We start from the raw sequence: 16,887 nt of genomic DNA, 5'->3' as shown, positions 1-16,887 counted from the left end.
CTTGCAGTCAGCATAAAATTAAATGGCTGGGGAGATGTGGGGGGAATAATGAGGCACTCTCTCTCTCTCTCTCTCTCTCACACACACACACACACACAGAGAGAGAGAGAGAGAGAGAGGTAAACATGCCACAGTGCAGTTAGTACTGCTTTGGGAGAGAGAATTTGTGTTACATTGGAGACTTTTTGATTCACTCTCTTAATATTGGCATCATGAGGGGACAAAAGCAGGGACTATGGTTGTTTAGTAACAAGTCTGGGCTTCGTTCTAAGACATTTTACATTTCCTTTTGCTGCTGTTGTTGTTTTAACACTAAAGCGGCTGAAACAGGTAGGCTGGAGCCAGAATGGGGGGGGGATATTTATTTATTTTTCTGAGGGATCAATTTTTTTAGGAGCATCAAATTTTTAGATGCCAGCCAGCCCAACTTAGAGAAAAGGAAGTAGTTCAGGTGCCCTCATTGACCTCCTCACACTTCTAGATGCTTGGCAACCAGAAGACTGACATTTCCCTAGCTCCAGGTATAGCATGTAGTAGGAGAGGTTGCTAAGCTAAACTAGGATTGGTATGGGGGAAATTGGCCACACACAGAAATCTGATTATTTACAGTATATTCACTAGAATGTGAACAAGAAGGCGTGAGATCTTGTACAGTGGAACCTCGGTTTATGAACACCTCGGTTTACGAATTTTCAGTTTGCGAACGCCGCGGACCCATCTGGAACGGATTAATTCACTTTCCATTACTTTCAATGGGAAAGTTCACTTCAGTTTATGAACGCTTCAGTTTATGAACAGACTTCCGGAACCAATTACACCCATGCTTCGCGTTAAGTACGCTTCAGGTTGAGTACTCCGCGGACCTGTCTGGAACGGATTAATCCACTTTCCATTACTTTCAATGGGAAAGTTCGCTTCAGTTTATGAATGCTTCAGTTTATGAACAGACTTCCGGAACCAATTGTGTTCATAAACCAAGGTACCACTGTATATGAAACAGCAGGTGTGGGGAACCTTTGGCTCTCTAGGATGTTGCTGAACTTCAACTTCCATCAGCCCCTGCAAGCACGGCCAATTGCTAAGAATGGTAGGAATTGTAGTTTGGCAACATCTGGAGTGCCAAGGGTTCCCCACCGCTGTACTATAGCATAGAATGTGCTTCCAAGTCTTACTTCGCAGCTCATCCATTGTCTTGAAGTTCCCATGTCTGATGGGAAATGCCTGATATCATGACATATCTGACAATTACAGATGACTGACAGGCAGGTGACCTTGTCAAATGTGGCCTGTGCAGGCACTGGCCTGTTTTGGACCTGGTCCTCTGGCCAAAAGTCATTCCCCATCCCTGTACACACCCATTTTTTTTCCAGAATAGTTGTGTTCTTTAACTTCTGCCAGGAGTGTTTGCATGACCAGCTGTCACAGTAGTTATTAACTATGGTGGCAACTGTTGTGCTTGCATAGCAGTCCACTACAATGAGCTACCCCCAGGCAACAAGGGGCCAGTGGTCACAGTCAACACTCACATAGCTGATAGGTACTAATTAAATCCGTGTTGTAGCTTCAGAGGTATCAACCCAAGGGCTCTAGATTTCTGTCCTACAAAATCTACACATTCTACAGTCATAAAGCCCACACTTTAAATGCATTTTCTAAATACTTTATTTGAGTTTCAAACTTTAGCATGTTCTTCAGAATTTCAAGAAAGTTCTCAAGAGGAAAAATAAGGAAAAGTACAGGAAGAATGATGCTCGTGGAATATTCCTGGGCAAATGACCGGGGAGCAGTGGCTAAAATTCACAGGGAATGGACAAATAACCTGGCAGACAATGAAAAAGGCTTATCATGGACATTATAAACCTCACTCAGATCTTCACTGGCTTCTGTTATTTACAACCAACATCTTCACATCTTAAGCTTTTCTTTGTAGTCATGACAGATGGAAGCTTGTTTTATATATGAAAGTCAACACTTTCAGAATTCTTCTGGCCTTCACGCAGCTCATCAAAGTCCCACAGAACAGAGCAAAATGTAACAAAACAAAACAAAGCAAGTGGGAGAACACCTTTTATTTAGAACAACTGATCTTTAAAATGCAGGATGCAAGCTTTGATGCTCACAAAACTTACTGTATGTTCAAGAAAATAACAGTGTGTGTGTGTGTGTGTGTGTGTGTGTGTGTGTGTGTAAGAGTTTTTGCAGTGTGGGGATTGCAGCCCTGGCCATATAAAGAAGGTGACAACTAACACATTCCAGTGTCTCAAAAAACCCTCAAATTTTATTTATTTGTTTGTGGCACAAAGCATAAAAATACAATACAAACGTAAAATCAAAAGCTGTTAACACAACATCAGAATAAAAGCAGCAATGGAATAAATCAAGCATATGTTTCCAGTGTCCTTGTCTTACTTTGGGTGATATCTACATTTTAGTGAGTGCAAACACCATCTATAACTGTAGCAGAAGGAAGCCGATAACCAGGACCTCTGGTGACCTCACTTTTCTTCCAGGGATCAGCACAACTCACTCAGTCAAACACAGTGCCACCAGATATGAATGGATGCAAGCTACTGGGGACTTGGTGGAGCTTTTGTCCTTGCTGAAGAAACCAGAGGGCTGCCAAGCACTTGACAAGCCACATGGCATGACTGCGGGCTGTGTTTGACTTTATTGGACAGAATGTCTTGAGATATGTTGCCTTGATAGAGTATTCTAAGGAATTATATTCTTCTGTCCCCGAGGAAGTTGTCTACTGAAATGCTTCAGGCAACATTTTTTCTTAAATGATGTATTTGAGCATCGTTTTGAGGTTCACCTCTCTCACTTTTTGCTCTACCCTTTTTGGTGCTTCCCTCTTCTTTCATTGGCCACAACTTAAGCAAGCTGCTTCTAGTCCCTGCTATTGGCATAGAGACAAAGTGACCCTCATCTTCTTGCTGTGCTGAGGAAGCAGGACCAAGCCCAAGACAAGCTGCTGCTTGAGGCAGAGGAAAAGCAACACCCTGTCCTGCTCAGGTCTGATGATGGACCCCATGTGGCAAGGCTGGTTTGGAGTTGCAGGACCATGGATAGCTCCACGGACTGGTGAGGAGACCTTTGGTTCCTCAGATTCAGGACAAGGTAGTTCATGCAGTTGGAGAGGACCAGGGCCTTTTTCCAGCCACAGCTCACCTGAACTCAGTTCAGGAACTTCTCAGGTGGGCGCCATTGCCATTACAGTATAAGAGAACAAGGGAAGCATTCATGGAAAATAGCACTGGAGAGGACCAGGTTTCTACACCCACCTTGGACATGGACACACACATGCACATACACACAATCACTCTTCTCAAACCTAAGCCAATCTGAGACAACTGATGTAAGAAGGAGGCTCGCATTTAGTCTTGAGAGTATTAATCTCATTAATACACCACTCAAATATTGCTTTAAAAGTTGATGTTCATCACCACTCTCTCTTTGTAAAGAATTTCACTTCACTTCACATTACTTTGAGTTATTTCTAACTCAGAGTTAATAATTCCTTTCTATAATTAGGCATTATTACCCACGTTATTGGAGGTTATAAAGTCTTCTCTTCTTTTAGTTACTCTTCTAATAAATTAAATGCTTTGAGACGTCGGTGCTTAGGCTTCTTCCCAGCCAGACTCCCAGGTAAAATCAAAGAAAACAAAACAAAACCAGGGCCTTCCTGGCAATAAAGGCAAATGGCTTAGCTGGCAGCCCTCTCTTTGTATTCGGAGCACAGGGTAAGGCACACCAACGAACAAGACTGGGAGCAAAGCCATGTGGATCGCAGCATGACTTAGGGCTCCCAAAGGAGACTCAAGATCATAAGGAACCACTGCCTTTCTACCTGGTGCAGTGGTACAGATGAGATCTTAGATGATGGCCACAGGGATAGGGAAATGGCAGCCGACTCTAGCTCCCAACAGCCCCAGCCAGCCTGGCCAGTGGCCAGAGATGGTGAAAGTTGGTGCCTGGCAACTCCTGGAGGACCACAGGCTCTCCACCCCAACACTTAACTGGAAGCAAGTCATAGAAGCTGCTTTATTTAACCCAGGCATAGGCAATCTCGGCCTTCCAGATGTTTTGGGACTACAACGCCCATCATCCCTGACCACTGGTCCTGTTAGCTAGGGATGATGGGAGTTGTAGTCCCAAAACATCTGGAGGGCCGAGTTTTCCTATGCCTGATCTAACCAATTGTTGTTGACATTGACTGGCAGCAGCTCTCCAGAGGACTCTCCCACCTCAGCCTGGAAATGCTGGGGCTTAAAGCTGACCACTGAGCTATGGTCAGTCTCCTCTTAAGCTTGTGGAAAATGAAGAGTTTATAAACACGTTGAGGCCACTTCACGGAGGCCTCTTTCATTGTTTTGCTTCACATTTGTGTCTCGTGTGGCTTCTCACCACGTCAGGAGCTGGGGTCAGGCCTATGTCAGCAATTAAACAATAAAGCCCCTGGAGTCAGTGAAGCTAACTGTTTATTCAAAGAAACAAAATGGCTCCGTGCTAGTGGTCACAATGAAGCACTTGCGAAGAATGAAGGTCCCCACCTTCCCACTGCTCTCTAAGGCTCCTCCCTCGGCTCCTTCCCCAGCAGCCTAAGACTCTGTCACCTTGTCTCTCATTGCTCCACTCTCTTCATTTCTCTGTGCATTCTGGGAGACCAGCGGGGAGGGGAGCTGGTTGCAGAAAGAGGGGGAGGCTCCCAGGATTCTTCAGCAGTCTGCCTCATCTCTGTCTTCTGTCCTCCCTCCACTCCAATCTCTGAGTCTGGACTGCTCTCTGCCACAGTCTCTTCCTGCTCACTAAACCCTGTTGTCTCTTCAGCTTCTGACAACTCCCAGTCTGTTCCTTCTTCTTCCTCTGACCACTCATCATCGTCCACCACCCATCCCCTGGCTCCTGAGCCTTCTTCCCCCGGGGGTTCGCTTGGGGATCCCCCACCTGGGGCCTCACACACAACTCCTCTGCATCCAGCCAGTGCATGACACATACCCGGGACATGAGAATCCACATGGCATAATGTAACTAATGAGACAGAGTGCAATTTCGGTTGTGTGATATTGAGAATAAAAACCAGCTGGGAAAATGGCTGTATCAGATGAGGAAATGCATTTGACTGCAGCCTTACTCCACCTGAAGGCAAGCCGCTGAACTAATAGTTTCAAAAACTGACGCTTAGGCTAAATAATTGAAGGCGTTTAAAAAATAATATATGACCGTGGGGGTGGAGGCGGGGGTTGGGTGGAGAGAGTTGGGGAAGGCAAAAAAGGCAGCAGCAGCAGCAGCAGCAGCATGTTTGAAAAGACACGTGAAATAAACAGAAGCACTTGGAAGCTGCCTCTTTTCTTTGCCTCCTAGATCAGAGCTCTTCATCCCTGCTAGCTTCTATGCCAATTAAGCGTTACTCTTCAACCCTGAAATAAGGCCAGTCTGAAACCTACTGCACTCGGCAGATGGCTGTTTAATATGTCTCACCTAATAGTGAGGGGGAAATGTGATGATAGCAGCAGCGGCTGCCATCGCTTTAAAGAAGTGTAGGATCTTGGAGCATGCGTAGGGTTGCCGTATCTCAAAAAGTAAAAACCCAGGATTTTTACGTCAACTCTGCCTTTGACAATGAGGACAGGGGAGGGTCCTAGACCCCAATGATTTTGCAGAAGAAGACTGGGTTTCCGAAAGTGCAATTTGTACATATAAACAGTTTCTTGTACATGAGGGGTGGAGGAAACATCTGGTCAGAAGTCTAGTCCTCTGTCGCATCTTGCCACGCTGCTACAACAAGGCTGCGTGGGGGTGTAGGACACAGTTTTGTGGGGTCCGGCACTGTCCACGGAATTTGCTGCCTTCTGAATCTCAGCTCCCATTTTAAATAGCAAGGTTCCTACCTTTACGGTTGTGAAGAGTGGCTGAGGAAACCTTGGAAGCCGGAGGGCAATTGCCAAATAAGATTTTGGGGGATTAGAAGGTTCCTTGTACAGCTTCACCTCTTTCCTTGAGTTGAAGAATCAGAAGAGAATAGGAGAAGAAAGAGAAAGCACGGCATCTCGTACAATTTGCATAACTTAACACAAGGAGCAGCATCCAGCCATTCAAAATTTGGGTGACATTAGCATGGACAGTCCTATCATCATTGCATACTGCTGTTTATTTTTAAAATTATATTATATTATATTCGCACACACACACACACACAAAATACGTTGGTATGCTTTTGGTATTTTATTGTTAACAGCTTGGTGACCTGAAAATCATCACTATAAAATTTTACCATACAATGTGTGATTAAAGGTCCCCACTTGGGAAATGGATGATGAATCTTCTCTCCCTGCACCCAACCTCAATCCTTTGCTCCAGTGAAACTGCTGTTGGCTCATGAATAAGTTCTAATATGAAATAGATGAATGAGTCATTCCCACTAAAAGCTAGAAGAATCAGAGACTATTCCGTCCAAGTGCCTTGTGAAGTAGAGAAATAGCCACCACCCATGGAGTGAAATGTCATTGTCTCTACCCCTTTTGAACAGGCTGTTCAAAACACCACACACACTTTTTTTGCCCCTTTAATGAATTCTTATTGTTTTTATTGATCTTACGTAAGTGCCTCTGTCAGCTGAAAAGCACAGTATACAGATGCTTAAAATAAATAAATAAATGGCCATCAATGTAATCTCCATCTCCTTTGTGTTTTTTTTCCTGGATGTAGTGACGTCTAGGATTTTTGCTCATCTGTGGACCAGTTTGGTTGACTGTGCCATTATAGATAATGACTTCTTCTGAACAGTTTATATGGAGAGCTATTGGCATTATTAATTCTCCCTTTATGGTTCTTTGCCTCTCTCGCTGTTGTTAAATCCACCATGTCATAGAATTCTTTGGAATAAAGAAACAAAGTCGTAGCTGAGATAGACTGCTTCAAAAGACCACCACCCTTTTGACCAGAAAACATTCTGGTCATGGTTGAAAAGCAAGTGTAAAGCAGCAATCAAGCCAGTCTCCATTTCAGACATCTTTTTGTGGGGGATTTTTGCTGCTTTCGTCTGGCTATGCATGGGGTCACGAAGAGTCGGACACCACTAGACGACTAAACAACAACAACATGCATTTATCACGACAAGGAGTAACAGCTGGCTTGGAGTGGAAAGCTTCTGGCCTCCACAACGTATACAAGGGAAGGTGCCACCAACATTTCTAGCCAAATATTTCACAGATTTGGTGCAAATAGTCCTCTCACAAAACAATGTATGCAAGGGAAGGGTCCTAGGTGAGACAAAGCACCACCACATTTCTAGCCAAGTTTTCCATAGGTTTGGTGCAAACATTCCTGTCAGGGTGTGTTGTGACTACTCTTGAGTAACGACCTTCCACATGCTTGTCTTTCAGACGTTTTTATTGGTGCACATTGTTTACAGTGTAACGGATTGCTCATTTCATGTCTACCCGCTCGAGTCAGATTCCTGCACTACCGCCTTCCGCGTTCGGGACCAGCATAAAAGCCTTGGAACTGAGAAGCGCCTCCCTTTCCTCCTCCTTCTCAATTCCGGCGTTGGGGGGGGGACGGGTCTTCTGTCTGACCTATTCCTGTCCCTCTCTTCCTGCCTATGGAGCAGGGGCTCTCTGATGTTGCCAGAGCCCTGGCACTCCCTCTCCGTTTCCTAACTCACCCCTTCAGACCCCTCGCTCTCATGACTGCTTGGAGACGGGCTGCTTCTGATGAGTGGGGAGGGTTCTCTATAATCCCTCCCCCTTACAATTCCTATCTCAAAGCATTCACCTATGATTTTAAGATACGAACATAAGAGCGTTGGGCCCTGGTGGACCACACCAATGGCCCATCTCACCCAGCATGCTGCTTTCACAGTTGCCAACCAGATGCCTATGGAAAGCCCAAAAGCAGGACACAAGTGAAACGATGCTCTACCTACTTGTGGGTCCCAGCAACTGGCATTCACACCCATACTGTCTCCGGCACTCGAGGTAGCACATAGCCATTGTGGCTAGTAGACATTGCAAGCCCTTCCCTCCATGAATTGGTCAAATCCCATTTTGCAGCCATCCAAGTTGATGTCCATCCCCAGTTGCACCCCATAGAGTAAAAATAGAGCAAGAAAGATGGCGGGAGAAGGGCAAGGGAAGAGTATGGGGGTCCATCTATGCTACAAGTTAATCCTGGTTCTATACAAATGGAACTGAGACAAACAGAGGAGGAACAGGCAGACATTTGCGTTAAGAATTAATATTGCTGGCCCCCACGTTTCAGGTTGCGGTAACAGGCAGGTCCAGAGTCTTTCATGGTTATGGGCTCCTACATCACACCATTCTGGTGTAATTTTCTCTCTGCTAGCCTCTCTTGATAACCCCAATTTTCTCTGCCTTTCCCCGTAACACTTGCATCCCAGCAACACTTTTTAGGACCCTGACTAACTAGGCACCCAATCCTGCTTAAAGCGGCACAGGCAAAGCCCACAGACCCTCCAAGTTTCGCTATCTTCCAGGGACAGTCCCAGATTTACAGAAGCTGTCCTGGTTTCTGATTTGCACCTGGAATGTCCCGCTTCTCCTTAGGACATCCCTGTTTTTATCGGAGAAATGTTGGAAAGTATGGAAGAGGATGTCCTTCTTTTCATCAGAAAGGTGTTGGAGAGCATGGGCCTGCGGTGAAGTAGACACACCCAGCTCTCACAATATATAACAAAAATGTCGAAATGTCGGTCTGTCCTACTAGGCGAATTCTGAAAAAGGCACCTTAACCAACCTGCTGTAGAGTACAGTATATATTCTAAAAGACAGGCTCAGCATAGGAATTTGTGTGAACAACTTCCATTACAACCCCCCCCTTTAATAACCAACTGCTACATTTTATGTAATTTGCTGTGTTATACAGTTATCTTTCTCTGTTTGCTAGGAGCTTAGTCGGTTTTAAACTGTGATTTTTCAGGCTAAAGCTTTGTTTGAGTTAAGGATTTCCTTTTCTTTCCACAGCAGAAGGAGATCTAGTGTAGCTAAATAGGCCTCCCCTCCAATCTCTCTCCATCCCTGGCCCCTCCCCCACCACAGAAGGATCTCGTATTGACTTTGAGAGATCAACAATAAGCTGGTTATCGACAAACACCGAGGTCTGTATGAAGATGCACTGACCCACACTGTGAATATCAAATGACGCTAGCCCAAGGTCACTATTTTTACCTGTGGGAATGATAAATAAATCTTGATAAGAGCTGAAAATGGAAATCAATGGCTGTGTTGTTGCTGAAACCTGATTGGCTTCTCAGAGGACAAGCACATTTGCAGGAATGCATGTCTTACTGACCTCACTGCTGCTTCCTCCTCCAAAAATAGCCAAGGGATGAGCCAAAAGCAGGGCGGGGTTATATTTAGAAACAATTGGGGAGCGGAGGGAAAAATGACCTCCTGCTTGAAGTTAGGGCCTTTCTAGGCTATTTGTTTCTCTGTGCCACAACCCCTCAGTTGCAACCTGTTTGTTGTGTTCTGCCATAGATGTCTTCCCTCAGGATAATGCCTCTGTTGTAGGAGATTGCATTTGCCTGGTTCGGGGTGTAGTATGTTTTTGCACCTGCACTTGCTGCTCTTTTTGCAATCCCTGGGCATGTTTTTGCAAGAGTAACAGCCGCCTTTCTAGATGTTTGCCCCCAGTGTAGATGATAAAACTCTTGGTTCTCTCACCTCATAGTTGTACTACTTAAGTTTCAAAATGCTAATTGATTAATGCTTTAGAGCAGCGCTGTTTTTTTTTCTAGAAAAAGAGGTGCTGGAACTCACTATGAACACCTCCATTGTTCTCATATAATGGTGATGGCGCCTACCTGAGAGGTGACGGAACTGAGTTCCGGTGAGTTCCGCCTGAGAAAAAGCCTTGTGTATAGTGCATATTCTCCAGCCAGACCAAGCCAACACATATTTCAGATGTGTCGTACAGCTTTGCTAAACAGGTTGCACCAACAGGAAGTTCTTCCATTAAAAACGAAACTAGAGTTTAGTCTAAAATCCCTTCTCATTTCAGCACACAGATTTGGGTCCTTCGGTCTGCAGCAACAGGACCCAAATTTGCTCCGTCATCTGTGTGACAGCCCTTCAGATATTTAAAGACATTTCTCGTATTGAGGCTTAATCCTCTCTTCTCCAGCCTATGCATACTCAGCCCCTTCAACCTTTCTTTAAAGGACTTGGTCTCTTGACACACACACACACACACACACACTCTAAAGGCGGCTGTCAGAGGCAACTTCAATTAGGGCCACAATTCCAGAAGAGGTGGTGCAACCATTCTATCATGCTGTGGCCCCAATCATTTCTTCCCCTCAGGCTGCTATCGGCTGTAAAGGTGGAAACATACAGTGACATTATGGGTGATTGTTTTCTCTTCTGCTGTAACAGTAGCTTGGTCGGATTCGTATCAGAGAATCAGCGTGGGGGAAAGAGTTAAGTCTCATGCCGCTGTGTTGAGGTCCTGATCCACCCCTGCTCCTAAATACAGCTGCCTTTGGCAAAGAAAAAAAGTGGGGAACCAAGATTGATATAGATGATATAGATATAGATGATATAGATATAGATATAGATAGATCAGGGGTCAGCAAACTTTTTCAACAGGGGCCGGTCCACAGTCTCTCAGACCTTGTGGGGGGCCAGACTATATTTTGGGGGGGGAATGAACAAATTCCTATGCCCCACAAATAACCCAGAGATGCATTTTAAATAAAAGCACACATTCTACTCATGTAAAAACACCAGGCAGGCCCCACAAATAACCCAGAGATGCATTTTAAATAAAAGCACACATTCTATTCATGTAAAACATGCTGATTCCCGGACCGTCCTCGGGCCAGATTGAGAAGGTGATTGGGCCGGATCCGGCCCCTGGGCCTTAGTTTGCCTACGCATGATATAGATATAGATAGAGATATTGAGATATAGAGATATAGAGATATATATACAGATCGGTGTGGGGGCTAATCATAGAATCATAGTTACAGGTAGGTAGCCGTGTTGGTCTGAGTCGAAGCAAAATAAAAAAATTCCTTCAGTAGCACCTTAAAGACCAACTAAGTTTATATTTTGGTATGAGCTTTCGTGTGCATGCACATAGAATCATAGAGTTGGAAGAGACCACAAGGGCCATCCAGTCCAACCCCTTGCCAAGCAGGAAACACCATCAAAGCCTTCTTGACATATGCCTGTCAAACCTCTGCTTAAAAACCTCCAAAGAAGGAGACTCCACCACACTCCTTGGCAGCAAATTCCACTGCCGAACAGCTCTATTGTTTTTGTTGTTTTCGTTTTAACTCTTTATTTCTGTTTTTCTTTTGCATTTTTATCTCATGAACCACCCTGAGATCTTCTGATGAAGGACGGCCTATATATCTAATGAATAAACACCCCGGGTGTCTTTTCTAGTCTGACCCTAAAATGGCGTCCCGTTTGCATGAGTGGAATCTTCCTGGCAGGATAGCCTAGCTGTGTTCTCTTGCCAAGGTCTTAGAGGAGAAAGGAGATGGCGATTCTGTGCTGGGAACTACCATGTTAGGATGTATTCCAATGTTTTGACAGGAATTAATCCTCTCTGCATATACATCATGCCTCACATGGGTGATATTCTCCATGCACCAGAAGCGACATACCTTTAATCAGACCACACACAGGCAAATGGTGTTCCAGACTCCTGGAGAACAGGCTGCAAATTGCTCAGGCAGCGGCTGATTGAAAGAGAGAGCGAAGACGCATTAAGTCGCATGGTGATCTCTTCCCTGGGGATTCAGGAGACAATAAGGGTATTAGCAGCACAATAAACACTCCCTCTGGCGCATTCAGCGCTCAGTCCCCTGAGACAGAGAGATGCTTGCGCATGCACAGAAACACACACACACACACACACACACACACAAAAAAAAAACCTGTGTGCTAGCAGTCAGTGAGAAGAAACACCCTAGGTACAAAGAATAATCAGATTAAGAAGGATTTCTCACAGGTCAGGCAATTTAAGGGTCACAGAACTTCTCCCATTACATGTTTAGTTGCACGCCTATAATATTTTAAATGTAAACAGGGTGGAAAGTTTAAGATTAAATTATTCTCTCCCCTCCCCTAATGTAGTGCTTATTTCTTTTCTTTTCTTTAAAAAATGTTAAATTTAACTTAATTAATTTTAATTATAAATATAAGCTGCTTTTCTGAGGGTAAAAAAACCACACACAACAGCAATTAGAAAATGTAAAAAGCAAGATAATTTCTACAAAACACTGAGAGTGCTAAATGGTCCAGCAATAACAAGGCCACCCACCCTGCCCAAATATGGGAAAAAAAAACACATTTCTCCAAATTAGATTAAAAACCGACAAACCAACAAAGAAACTCGCACAATATTTCATGATAACGAAAATAACGCACAAATGGCAGTGTTGCATCTTGAAAGTATGCTGTTCCAAGATGCAACACAACAAAATCCATTTATTTCATAAAGTGATCCTGAAAATTTCTTATTTTATTTATTTACTTATTCATTTGGTGCATCTATGCCCCACCTTTTCCTCCAAGGAGTTCAAGGTTGTGTACGTGGTTCTCCCCACCCTCCTCTAATTCCCACAACAGCCCGGTGAGGTAGGTTAAGCTGAGAGGCAGTGACTGGCCCAAGGTCACCCAGTGAGCTTCAAATACGAGATATAATACAGGCATCCCCAAACTTCGGCCCTCCAGATGTTTTGAACTACAATTCCCACCATCCCTGACCACTGGTCCTGTTAGCTAGGGATCATGGAAGTTGTAGGCCAAAACATCTGGAGGGCCGTAGTTTGGGGATGCCTGATATAATATTACAATTTTGCAGTTAATTGAAGTGTTAATGCTATATGCTGCTTTAATTTATTATACTGAATTATTATTATTTTTCGGTATGAGCCTCACCCTGGGACTGTAAATGAATAAGTGGACAGAGCAGGGGGGGGGAAAACAGCCAATATATAAATTGGCTACAACTCAAGGGGTGTGTGGGAATGAGCCTCTGCACCTCAGAGGATTTCATTTTAAGGGCCTCAGAAGTTGGCATGCACGGTCAAGTTAGCTAATATATTGAGAACGAGGCAACTTAATAAGCTGTATAGTGAAAAATGGGGTTTATTTTGTATTTGTTTGTGGAAAAGGAAGCCGGAATACATTCAACCATATATACTGTTGAGGACAGTATAAGTGTCTTGGGAAGGATTTTTATATGATGTATGTGTTCTATGATATTTTTACTTGTTTACTTTGTTCTTTAATCATAATAATAACGACCTGGTCAGAGCAACAGATATACCCTTCCTTCGTACAGTAGGCTACATTCCAGCCTATGTGATTCTACTAGAGCGGGGTTTCCCAAACTTGGGGTCTCTAGCTGTTTTTGGACTACAACTCCCATCATCCCTAGTTAGCAGGACCAGTGGCCAGGGATGATGGGAAATGTAGTCCCAAAACAGCTGGAGACCCAAGTTTGGGAAACACTTCACTGGACGTTAACTACCTGATGTTAGCATATTTTTTATCTTATTAACTAACTGAGTAATTTTAATCAAAATTCAGACAAGCTGGATATGCTAATGGTGACAGACTCAGCAAACTGATTGAATCCCAACCTTTTGGGTTGGGATTGCATTTGCCCTGAAAGAGACAGTTTGCTGTTGGGGGGCACCTTTAGACCCAGCTTTGCTTCTGGGGACCTCAACAGCTGCTGTGGAATGCTGTGCTTTGGTGAGTTTCAGCTGATTCATCAGTTACACCCACAGCACCAATATAGAAACTTAGCATCAGCTTGGGCAACACATTAATATATTGTGGTGTTTTTTGGGGGGGGGGGGTTGATTCTACCTTATTTTTTAAAGGCAGCTGTTTATTGTAGATGGTTTGTCTCCACCCCCATCGTTCTGCCCGGACACTGAGGTCCAGTACTGAGGGCCTTCTGGCGGTTCCCTCATTGCGAGAGGCCAAGTTGTAGGGAACCAGGCAGAGGGCCTTCTTGGTGGTGGCGCCCGCCCTGTGGAATGCCCTCCCATCAGATGTCAAAGAGGAAAACAGCTACCAGATTTTTAGAAGACATCTGAAGGCAGCCCTGTTTAGGGAGGCTTTTTAATGTTTAATAATTATTTTATTTCATTTTTCTGTTGGAAGCCGCCCAGAGTGGCTGGGGAAACCCAGCCAGATGGGTGGGGAATAAATAATAAATTATTATTATTATTATTGTAAGTAGGGTGCTATATTGTCTAAAACTGGTTTGAAGCCCATATCATGGATTTCATCATTTTGACAATATATCAAGAATCATGGTGTTTGTGTGTGCGCGCGCGCACTCACACACACTATGCAAAAATCACAATGTGGGATTAACTGTGAAGCCAGCCATCGCCTCTGTATGGCTCCATCCTTCTTTTAGACATCGTGGTATATTGGTATATCACGATATTTAGTTGGCGGTGTATATTGCAATGTTGAAAGGCAGAAATTGCGCAGTCCTAGTTGTAGGTGGTGGTGGAGTGTTCAGCACTCGTACTGCAGTCACACCCGGGTCTTATGAAATGTGTTCCCCCCCAAGCTGCTAACACACACACACACACACACACACACACACACTTCAGCCAAATTTAAAGCACTGTGCTTTAAATTTACTACAAAAATTCACATTCACACCAAGTATGGTGAAAGCAAGCTAAGGTTGGAAGTGGCGTTATTACGAGTGGAGTCTAGCCATGCAAAGTTGCAGTGAGTGGAGATCTGGACTGCAAAAAGGTGGCTAAAAGTGTTTTGCTTCCTGTCTCGGAAATATCCCTCTTGTCAATGGCTGGGCTTGCTTGCCTCTCCCATGAAGACTTCAGAAAAGTACACACAAGATGTTATTACAGGCTGCGAAGATTGGAGGTGGGGAACCATTGCAGCAACCCACAGTTAGCATGACAGGAGTACATCAATGCAGGGAATTAGCACATTTGAGGCACTTTGAGAATGGTGGATGAAAGGTGTTGGAGACAAGGAAAGCATTATTTGTTCAAATGAAATTCTATTACTTCCTTCAGCTGGTGCAGTCATTCTCCTGCCACAATTAGGGGAAACTCTCCCCATCAAAATTCCTTTCTCAGAGCACCTTCTTTCATTCTTTCAAACTGCTGTTATCGTCTAGTTAAAGAGGTTCACCTGCAAAATAGAGGGAGAAGAAAAGTGTTGTCATCATTAAAAAAAAAACAAGCCCAAAGCTACAATTGTGCAAGATTAAAAGAGCATGGCAAAGTTAAGGGGGAGGAAAGTGCTTTTGTAGATCTGACGCCAAGTTCTTATTAGTCTTAAAAACACATACCTAGATAAATAAAACGACAAATTATTTCAACTGCTCATAAAGTTGCCATGCCAGCCTGAGAGCTGGGAGCCTCCCATTCAACACCTTCTCAATTACACGGGATAAATAGAATTTTGTTCTGACCTGGAGATTTATAAACAGAAGGAATTTTTGCTTTGTGGAAATGCAGCATTGCCTCTGGAGTTTTCAAACACTGTCTTCTTGCATGGCAGTTTGGTCTTCTTTAGCCCCAAGTAGTTGCCTCACTCTTTATCTACTGAAATTTGTATCCTTTCTCTTCCTCTAAAGCAGCATTTCCCAAATTTGGGCCTCCAGACGGTTTTGGACTACAATTCCCATCATCCCTGACCACTGATCCTGGCTAGCTAGGGATGATGGGACTTGTGGTCCAAAAACAACTGGGAAATCCTGCTCTAAAGCATGGGGGGAACCTATTATTATTATTATTATTATTATTATTATTATTATTATTATTATTATTATTATTATTATTTTATACCCCACCTGCCTTTAGGTGTTTTCTAAATGTCAGGTAGTTGTTTATCTCCTTGACCTCCGATGGAAGAGCGTTCCACAGGGCGGGCACCACTACCGAGAAGGCCCTCTGCCTGGTTCCCTGTAGCTTTGCTTCTCGCAGTGAGGGAACCGCCAGAAGGCCCTCGGTGCTGGATCTCAGTGTTCGGGCTGAACAATGGGGGTGGAGGCGCTCCTTCAGGTATATAGGACTGAGGCCGTTTAGGGCTTTAAAGGTCAGCACCAACACTTTGAATTGTGCTCGGAAACGTACTGGGAAACTATGGCCCTGCAGATGTTGTTGAACCCCAGTTCCTACCAGACTCTGCCAGCATAGTCACTGGTGAGGGATGATGAGAACTGCAGTCCAGGAAGGACAAATTAAACTTGTGGTTGATAGTCCAGAATTCCTTACTGGAAGGAGCCCTACTTCCTTCCCCTGCTCACACACTGATCTGAATAAATGAGATGTGTGTAAAAAATAACAGCCATTCCCATCCTTTCTCACTCAGGTGATGCCTAAACACTTCAATTAAGTCGACTGCCATGGTTCAAGCCGCTTCCTACGCTAGGAACTGTAGTTTACCCCTCAAAGGGCTACAATTTCCAGAATTCTTTTCAAGCAACAGTTCGAAGGATTTTTTGGGGAATGTCATGCACTTAAAATGTATGGTGGTGATGTGACCTTAGTTCCCACAAAGGCCTCAAGAAATAGGCAAGAGATATGGAAAGACTTTTGGCTAGGGTTGCCGAAAGAGAGCAGGGCAATTAAAGGCACAGAAGTCCTGTCCACTATTGAGTCTGGCAACCCTACTTTTGGCAGGGAATGAGACTTAATTGTTTTTGTTGGGGGTTTCCAATGGGTAGAACTGTTTTCTGAGTTGGTTACATCCTTCTTGCATAGATTTGTCTGGCTTTTGTTAATATTGAGCAAAAATATTGAGTGAATATTTTTTGTGAATATTACATGAATTTGATTGGTTTTTGTGGGTGTTGAGCAGGGGGATCCTTCAACAATTTCTGTCCAGCAGCATGGGA

This window comes from Zootoca vivipara, chromosome 2, assembly GCF_963506605.1.
Source record: "Zootoca vivipara chromosome 2, rZooViv1.1, whole genome shotgun sequence".
NCBI classification, from domain to species: Eukaryota; Metazoa; Chordata; class Lepidosauria; order Squamata; family Lacertidae; genus Zootoca; species Zootoca vivipara.
Note: the sequence above shows the minus strand (reverse complement) of the source record.